This window comes from Dendrobates tinctorius, unplaced genomic scaffold (assembly GCF_039654945.1).
Source record: "Dendrobates tinctorius isolate UK_male_01 unplaced genomic scaffold, ASM3965494v1 ptg000093l, whole genome shotgun sequence".
NCBI lineage: Eukaryota > Metazoa > Chordata > Amphibia > Anura > Dendrobatidae > Dendrobates > Dendrobates tinctorius.
This window is the reverse complement of record NW_027361761.1, coordinates 28,838,225-28,847,923: the sequence shown is the minus strand read 5'-3', so window position 1 is coordinate 28,847,923 and position 9,699 is coordinate 28,838,225. Positions and strand designations below refer to the sequence as shown.

Genomic DNA, 9,699 nt, shown 5'->3' with positions numbered 1-9,699 from the left:
TCAACCCATTAACACTCATATTTGTTCTAAACACAAGTCCAGTGTGAGGATGGACAAATTTCAAGTAGATACTTCCCTATAAAAGTTAGACATTCATGTGTCTTGTTGAATTATTCCTGAAAACTTCTTTGTGGAGATAGGACCTCTCAGACCTAACCAGAAGAAAGCAAAGTCATTCAACTTTTTTTGGACAGAACCCAGTTTATCATCAACATCACCAAAATCCCAACCCAGGTAAGACTACTCTTCTATAGTAGATCCATTGGTGTTAATTATTGTGTTCGGGGTCTTCTTTTGATATGACCAGTAAACAGTTACTTCCCTTTCTAGTAACATTAAATGTGACAAATTATAGTTTTCATATGTTTTAATAACTAAAAATATCTCTAGATGCTAACACTTTTGGATTACTGTAGAACTGTTTTGAATTATCCTTATTTTGACTTTGAATACAATATCTTCATAGAAAGATTGATGACAACCAATATGCTCACCAATATACCTTTTTTCAAGGGTTGTCAACCATCCTTTCCTGAAAGGCAATGTCTTTCTTAATAGGTTTCTAAATTGTTATGTAGCCTAATTAAGATAGATGTTCACAGAAACCAGGAATATGTTCATTACATGATGTTTTATTAATCATAATCCTTATATTTTCCTACAGAGTCACAGGGAGTTTGTTTAGCATAAAGAATCATCAACTTCCAAGCAGCAATGGCCGCCTTCCATGTCTTGGAGATTCAGAGTATTTCTGAATGCTACAACATCATCAAGGAGCTGGGCCAGGGGTCATATGGAAAAGTTGTACTGGCACAGAAGAGATCAACAGGTATGTGAACAAGACAAAAAAGAAAGATGGTCATTTACCTAAATTGTTTAAATAAAAGTGGCAAATTCTGAATAAAAAAAAGTGATAATGATTTTAACTGGCCATAGAGAAAAGGGGAAGAAGGTGGACCCAGGTAACTATAGGCCGGTGAGTCTGACTTCTATACCAGGAAAGATCTTTGAACAAATTATTAAACAACATGTATGTCAATACCTGGATAAGAATGAAGTGATTAAACAGAGTCAGCATGGGTTTGTAACTAATAAGTCATGTCAGACTAACTTAATTTCCTTCTATGACGGTATCACTGATTGGGTGGATCAAGGAAATGCTGTAGATATAGTATATCTTGACTTCAGCAAAGCATTTGACAAAGTCTCTCATACAATCCTTATTGAAAAAATGACTAAGTATGGAATGGACAAGGCAACTGTTAGGTGGATTCATAACTGGCTTAGTGATCGGACCCAAAGAGTGGTCGTAAATGGCTGCACATCCAGTTGGAAGAATGTCTCAAGTGGGGTACCACAGGGCTCTGTCCTGGGCCCTGTATTGTTCAACATCTTTATCAACGATTTAGATGAAGGAATTGAGGGTAAACTGATTAAATTTGCTGATGACACAAAGCTAGGAGGGATAGCTAATACTAGAGAAGAGAGAGAGAGGATTCAAAAAGATTTAAATAAACTGGAGAAGTGGGCAGCAACTAACAGAATGGTTTTTAACAGGGAGAAATGCAAAGTACTACATCTGGGCAATAAAAATGGAAAAAGCATATATAGAATGGGAGGAATAGGGCTAAGTGACAGCACATGTGAAAAAGACTTGGGTATACTAATAGATCACAGACTGAATATGAGTCAACAGTGTGATGCAGCAGCAAAAAAGGCAAATGCAATTCTAGGATGTATTAACAGAAGCATACAGTCTAGATCACGTGAAGTCATTATTTCCCTCTACTCCTCTTTGGTCAGACCTCATCTGGAATATTGTGTCCAGTTTTGGGCACCACATTTTAAAAAAGACATCAACAAACTGGAGCAAGTTCAGAAAAGAGCGACCAGAATGGTGACCGGTCTGCAAACCCTGTCTTATGAGGAAAGGTTGCAGGACTTGGGAATGTTTAGTTTGCAAAAGAGAAGACTGAGAGGAGACTTAATAGCTGTCTACAAATATCTAAAGGGCTGTCACATTGTAGAAGGATCAACTTTATTCTCATTTGCACAAGGAAAGACTAGAAGCAATGGGATGAAACTGAATGGGAGGAGACACAGATTAGATATTAGAAAAAACTTTTTGACAGTTAGAGTGATCAATGAGTGGAACAGGCTGCCACGAGAAGTGGTGAGTTCTCCTTCAATGGAAGTCTTCAAACAGAGGCTGGACAGACATCTGACTGGGATGATTTAGCGAATCCTGCTTTGAGCAGGGGGTTGGACCAGATGGCCCAGGAGGTCCCTTCCAACTCTACGATTCTATGATTCTATGATTTCTCTGTAGGTCATTGGAAAATCCAGATTATTCTAGTAGCATCAGCTATAAACTCCCCATACATATAGGACTAAAACCATACAAATCTCCCATATTTCTTGTTGAATGATCAGTATTGCATGTGTATGGGGGACAACCAACTATTAATGCCAGACACCATGTTGGATTATAGAAATACTGTATGAAAAAGAGGTTGGGAAAAATAGATTTTGACCAAGTAAGCATGAGATGACATGAGATTGCAGATTAGGATTTGAAATCCTCAAAGATATCCTATGCCAGTGATTGGGATTATGTATTTGAATATAAATTTTCTATGTGAGATCTGGGAGATTATTATAAACTCTTTGTTTGTTTTTTAGGAAAAGCCGTGGCTGCAAAATTAGTGAGGAAGGACAGAACTCTACTGAAAGCTTTTCTGACAGAGTTTTCTTTTTCAATCACCTTATCTGAGCACCCTCACATTATTACTACTTATCCAGTCTTTATTCGCTCAATTGACCACTATGTATTGAGTCAAGAGTTGGCAGCAGGCACCTTGCATGATATCATTCAAAGTGAGGCAAGTAAGGCCGACTCCATATGATTTCCTCCAATCTACCAATGCTTTGTTTATATAACACCATAGGCTAATGGTATACATCAACAGTCGGGGAGAATCTAGATATCCCTGTAACTGGTAGCCAGTTAGCTATCTGATGTGTATAGGGTGTTTTGGGAATACAGCAAACCTTTCCAGAGGTGGAAGAGAGGTCCATAATGCACTGTGTGATGCCACATTGCAATCACAAAAGTTTTATTCACTATTTAATCCACTGTCCCAAAAATAGCAACAACCTAAATGTTTGGTATATTTGATTTGGATAAGGCACTGCACAAATAAATCTAAGTATAATTTTTCTGCAGGTTGGAATTCCTGAGGCTACTGTGAAGAGGTGTGCAAGACAGATCTCTTCAGCTCTAGACTACATGCATACTAGAGGGTTGGTGCACAGAGACCTGAAGCCGGACAATGTGTTGCTAATGGACGAAGATTGTTATCAAGTAAAGCTGAGTGACTTTGGTTTGACCCAACCTACAGGATACTTTGTGTCATCCATGTCACATACTATCCCGTACATGTCTCCAGAGTTGTGCAACTTGAAAGAGGGAGAATATTTACTCCTGAGCCCTACTATTACTGGGCTTTTGGGGTTCTGCTCTTTGTTGCTTTAACTGGATATTTTCCCTGGTTCGAAGCAACAGAAAATGACTCCATGTATCAAGTCTACATCCACTGGAGACAATGTCCAGACTGCATTCCACCACCTGCTTGTTGGAAGTTGTTGTCCAAAGAAGCCATATGTATGTTTGACAATCTACTGTCTCAATGTCCCTGTTCTCGACAGTCAGTTCTCTCCATCTTCAATTACTTTAATTTTCGCTGGAAACCAAATGTCTGAGTATGGTGCATACCTGGCAGTTGAGGAAGAGGGGGTTAGTTCTCCAAGATATTTGGGAAAACCTCCGTGCTGAATTCCATCAAAAACTGTGAGCAAGTTCAAGTAATTAAAATAACTGATGATGGCAAAGGGTGGTCACCAAATATTCATGTCATTTAGATTTGTTTTCTTCATTTTGTAATTTATTAATTGATTAAAATAAAAGATTAAGACTTCTATTTTTGTCAGCTTGTTACTTTGCACATGCCTTAAACTTTCCCACAATACTGGATGTCTAACCCTTTTAATATAACTTATGCGAAAGGAACACCACTGGTATATAGCTAATTATTTGCAATATTCATTAAATATTTAGCATCCTTTAACAGAGATAAGTTGTGGCTTTGGAATTGTGTTTAAAATATCTGTGTCTATCTGTAGCACAATTTTTTTATCCCTGCGTTGAAACATTAGGCTAAATATGGTCTCTGATAACAAAAGGAGATTAGTAAAAAAAAAAAAAAAAAAAAAAATGATAAAATGTGGAAAAAATAAAACATTCCATGTTGAGTAGAACTGAACTAATCACGATCTGACATCTCCCCCTTATCCTGTACAGTACTTTTTATTACCCAAAATGGCCCTAAGAAAATTATTCAATGTCATGCATGGATTATTTATAGTTAGAATTCATTCTTTATTCTCATCTACCTTTCCCTTCATACTTATGAGGGCTGGCGGTAATGGATAAGTTTGGATAACTTAAAGTGCCGGGTGATTCAGATGCAGGACTATAAGATGGGTAATGTCTCAGTCAGAATAGAAACAATTTACTTTTTTGCATCAAAGTGGAATAATATTTGACTGGAAGATGGATTGGATCTTGCATACAGTAAGATAAACTTGATGAAAATGAAGGGAATTTAAATTTTCTGCTTCCTGACCCGGGACATAATTCATTTATCATCAGGATAAATGCTAGGTGGCAGCTGGAGATAAAAAAAAAACCTACTAAGTTGTGATATCCTGACATAACTGCAATTAGTACATTAATCTGTTGATAGTAATGGCCGATCATGGATTTATTAAAGAGATTTACAGCAGAAGGCTAGCAAGGAACCTTCCTTCTGACTATCAAACAAATAGGATAACATTGATCCCCTGGGGCATATAAATGGTTTTAAATATGTAAGTTGGTCCATAAATTGATTATCTGCCTGCCACAGCACAGCTTTGATTATTGCATAATATAACCCCAATTTCAAAACAATTAAGATATACTTGTCATAACTGTTGTGCCCGGGTCTTGTCCACCATTGTGCATTCCTTTGTCACCACTCTTTAGAAATCAGATATCTGAGGAGAGAACTTCTGCAGTTTTGGGAGAGGATTGTTGTCCCGTTCTTGAGTGATGTGTTATGTGCTGCTGCAGTGCAGATTAGCGCAACCTTCACCAGGTGGTGTAGGTGAGGAAAAAAAGGTTGCACACACACAGCATAGTAACACAGAGCAACAGTACAGGTGTCACAGTTAATTAAAGAGTGGTCAGACAAGCCAACGTCAGCAACAAACAAGAATATGAAGTACCAGAGGTAACAGCAAAGCATGTCATCAGGGGCAAGCATGAAGTCAGAGCCTACTGGGAACGTGTTATCCAAATCATGAGACACAAGATGTAGTCGGGGTACAAGCAAGAGTCGAAGCCAGTCAGTGAGCGTGATATCAGAGACAGAAAACAAGAGGCAAAGTCCAGAGATCAGGTCGAGTCATACACAAGTACAGGTCGTCAGACGCAGAAGGATCACTTATGTATACAAGTCAGTGGCTCTAGCCTGGAAGTTTGCACTATAGCTGACACTGACCCACAGGCTGCAGAGGACTGAAATAGCCCAGCCAGCTCCAAAATGAGGCAGAAGGGATTTAACCCCCGCATGACCAGTCCAGAGAAAAGATAGCAAAAAACAAACTCTGGACTGGATTGTGACATGTAGGTTTTTTACTTCTCCACTGTCTCGGATCCTCTTTGCCAGATTTTGTCTTGCATAAGTTTGCGAATAAAACAATTCTAAAGTTTCCAAATTATTGCATTCTTGTATACTTTACACATTGTCTCAACTCTTTTGGAATTGGTTGTTGCAGATCATTTACATTTCTTATTCCAGAGACAGGACAAGTTTTACTTTTTTTTCCCCCCAACATGTTTTATTGAATTAAAGAGCATTACAAGAAGAGAAATACATACAAATATTGAAGTAGCAAGCTATTTGGCAGGTGTAAAAATCACAATATCGGTATAAAGAGCATTACCAGAAAGTCATGCAGTCGTGCAAAAATACTCTGTGATAGAAAAAATAACAGTATACAGCAAGTTCTAGTAAAAAATGACAACAAAAACAGGGTATTTAGTGGATACATTTTTTGCAAAAAACATATACTAAGCCACTCCACCAAAATCATGGTACACCCATCTCGGAGCAGTCGTATCTAATGTATTTAAAACCTGATCATGTGAACAGTACTTATATGAGCAGGATTCGTAAAGACACTTCCTAATATGGGCACGCTGTGTAGGACGGCCCTTTATGTGCATGTTACACGAGAGATGCGGGAATCTCCCAAACCTTTCATGAGCAAGGAACTAATGGATTAAAAACACATGTGACATGCGCAAAAGTGAACAGGTCAGTTGGACTGTGTTCACACCATCCAAAGACTGAAACACAAAAAAAACACAGTATGACAAACGTGTTCACTTTTGTGCATGTCGCATGTGTTTTTAATCCATTAGTTCCTTGCTCATGCAAGGTTTGGGAGATTTCTGCCCCTCTCTTGTGTAAGAAGGAGCTAATGGATTAAAGTGAACACGTTTGTCATACTGTGTTTTTTCTTTGTGCTTCAGTTTTTGGATGGTGTGAACACAGTCCAACTGACCAGTTCACTTTTGCGCATGTCACATGTGTTTTTAATCCATTAGTTCCTTGCTCATGCAAGGTTTGGGAGATTCCCTCCCCTCTCGTGTGACATGCACATAAAGAGCCATCCTACACAGCGTGCCCACATTAGGAAGCATCTTTATGCATCCTGCTCATATAGGTACTGTTCACATGATCAGGTTTTAAATACATTAGATGTTTGCCTGGTTTGGGGAGCACTATTATGTCTGCTTCAATAAAACTATTGCCCCAACCAAACCAATTGATTAAAGACTTCACTAAGATGAGTCCCTATACTTCCTCCCAAATTTTTTAGTAAAATTCATTACTATACCCATCAGGGCCAGGAGATTTAGAGCGCTTCAAGGAGCCGATTGTTTGGATGACCTCTGAAGGGGATATAAGGGCATTGAGAATTTCCCTAGGTTCCTCTGTTAGTAAAGGTGCCTCCTTTGTTTGCATAAAGTTTAGAATATCTTCCCCCTCTCTTCTCTGTTCTATACAGGGAGCCAAAAATGATCTAAATTCCTCTACAATCTCCCCATTCTCTGTCAATACTCTGCCCTATTTGGTCCAAATTTTGTGAATCATTGTGACCTTTCTGTATGGTCTGGTAAGAGAAGCAATTAATTTGCCAAGTTAATTGCCCCATTTAAATTTTTTTTTGCTTTTGGAGATCAATAGTATAAGTTGCCCATTCATGAGCTAGTGCATCCGACAATTCTTTTGCCTCGATATATTGTTTTTTCATGAGGGGTAAAAAGTTTAAAATTTTTATATGCTGAAGTTTAGGCCCTTTGTGCTGCCAGGGTCCGTTCCTGCAGCTGTTTTTTTATTACTTCTATACGCAATTATTTGTCCTCTCAAGACTGCTTTAAAGGTATCCTAGAAAAGAATTGGTGTTTTGCATTGTATTTGGTTATCAGATTTGTACGTATCCCATGAGAATTGTATAAATTTTTTTAAATCATCTGAGTGATATAGGTATGAAGGAAACCTCCACTTAATATGAAAATAGATTTGTTTAGTAAGTTTTAGGCTGAAAGATATTGGTGCATAATCTGAGATACGTGCGTCCAGAATTTTGGTATGCATGTGTGATTATTGGCATGACTGAGGGGGCTCAGCAACCAGTGATCAATTCTAGCATGGGAATTGCGAACATGTGAATAGTGGGAGTAATCTCTCTCAACAGGGTGTTGCACTCTCCAAACATCCAACAGTCCCAGATGATCTAAAAAATATTGTATTAGTCTCCCTTGCATAGGTATATGAGGAGACAGAGCCAGATCTATCCATCTCAATGTCATGCACCTCATTAAAATCGCCACCCACAATCATATGGGAGGTGTCCCAACCCCCGATTTATTTTAGCACACTAGTTCGAAAGAGCAGATCTGACTACCCATTCCTGCTACTACATGTGGGGACAAATGACACTGCAAGAAACGACCTGGAAACCATCTGCAGAGACTTTGAAGACTTAGGCAAGAAAGTGAAAGAACTGGGAGCGCAGGTGGTCTTCTCTTCCATCCTCCCAGTGGATGGCCATGGAACAAGGAGGTGGAATAAGATTCTGCAGGTGAACAACTGGCTACGTCGATGGTGCCGTCAGCAACGATTTGGATTTCTGGATCACGGAGTGAACTACTTACACGATGGACTACTTGCTAGAGATGGGGTGCACCTTACGAAGACTGGCAAGCATGTATTTGGAAGTCACCTTGCTACACTTGTAAGGAGAGCTTTAAACTAGAACAACATGGGAAGGGAAGCAAAAGACCAGAAAAAGCCATACACCTGACAAATGCTATTGAGAACTCTGCTATTAGAAGTGGAAAGGAAGAACAAAGACGAAAGAATCTAATTAATACAAATATTGGAGAAAGAGAAACCAATCACAAACTAAAATGTTTCTATACTAATGCACAAAGCATGGGCAACAAACAAGGAGAATTGGAACTACTAACACAGGAAAAGAAATATGATGTCATTGGAATCACTGAAACTTGGTGGGATGATACACATGATTGGAATACAAGACTAGAAGGATACAACTTATTTGCAAGAAACAGACTTGATAAACGAGGAGGGGGTGTCGCATTGTATGTTAGAAACGCGTATATCTGCACAGAGATTGAAGCTTCAGAGACTGGGAGTTCTGTGGAAACTGTTTGGGTAAGAATACAAGGACAGAACAATGGAAAGGACACCATTGTAGGCATTTACTACAGGCCGCCTGTGCAAGCTGAAGCTATGGATGAACTCTTTATGCATCAAATGGCCAAGTTCTCCAAAAAATATGACAGTTGTCATGGGAGATTTCAACTATCCAGACATTTGTTGGGAATCTCTCTCAGGCAAAACTAACAGGTCAAGGAAATTCTTATCCTCTCTTGCTGACAACTTTATCTTCCAAAAGGTAAGGGAGAAAACAAGGGGAACTGCTACCTTGGATCTAATCCTTATAAACAGGGAGGAAATGGTTGAGGAGGTAAAAGTGGCTGGGACCCTAGGAGGTAGCGACCATGCTATTTTAGAATTTTGGATAACTAGAGGCGGAAGACCTGTGAAGACTCAGACGTCAAGGTTAGATTTCAGAAAGGCAGATTTTAAGGGATTCAGAAAGAGAATTGGAGGGATCCAATGGCTGGATATCCTTAAAGACAAAAATGTCCAGGAAGGATGGGAAATCTTGAAAAATGAAATTCTCAAAGCACAGTTGTTAACAATTCCGAAAAGAGGGAAGAATAGGAAGCAGTTAAGGAAACCAGGATGGATGAACACAGAACTTAAGCACATGCTAAAAAGGAAGAAAAAAATGTTTATAAAATGGAAAGAGGGAGGCATATCTAAAGAATATAATGCTGTCTGCAGAACCTGCAGGGCACAAATCAGATTAGCTAAAGCTGAAAATGAATTGAGGCTTGCAAGAGATGTCAAAAGCAATAATAAAGGATTTTGGGGATATGTCAAAAGTAAAAGAAAAGTCAAAGATGCTATAGGATTTTTACAGGATGAAAAT

At 38.8% G+C, this 9,699-nt stretch overlaps 1 pseudogene; it reads left to right on the top strand.

Moving 5' to 3' along the window:
• The first annotated feature begins 714 nt into the window (after positions 1-714).
• Positions 715-3,795, top strand: LOC141098633 (serine/threonine-protein kinase SBK1-like; annotated as a pseudogene).
• The last annotated feature ends 5,904 nt before the right edge of the window (positions 3,796-9,699 follow it).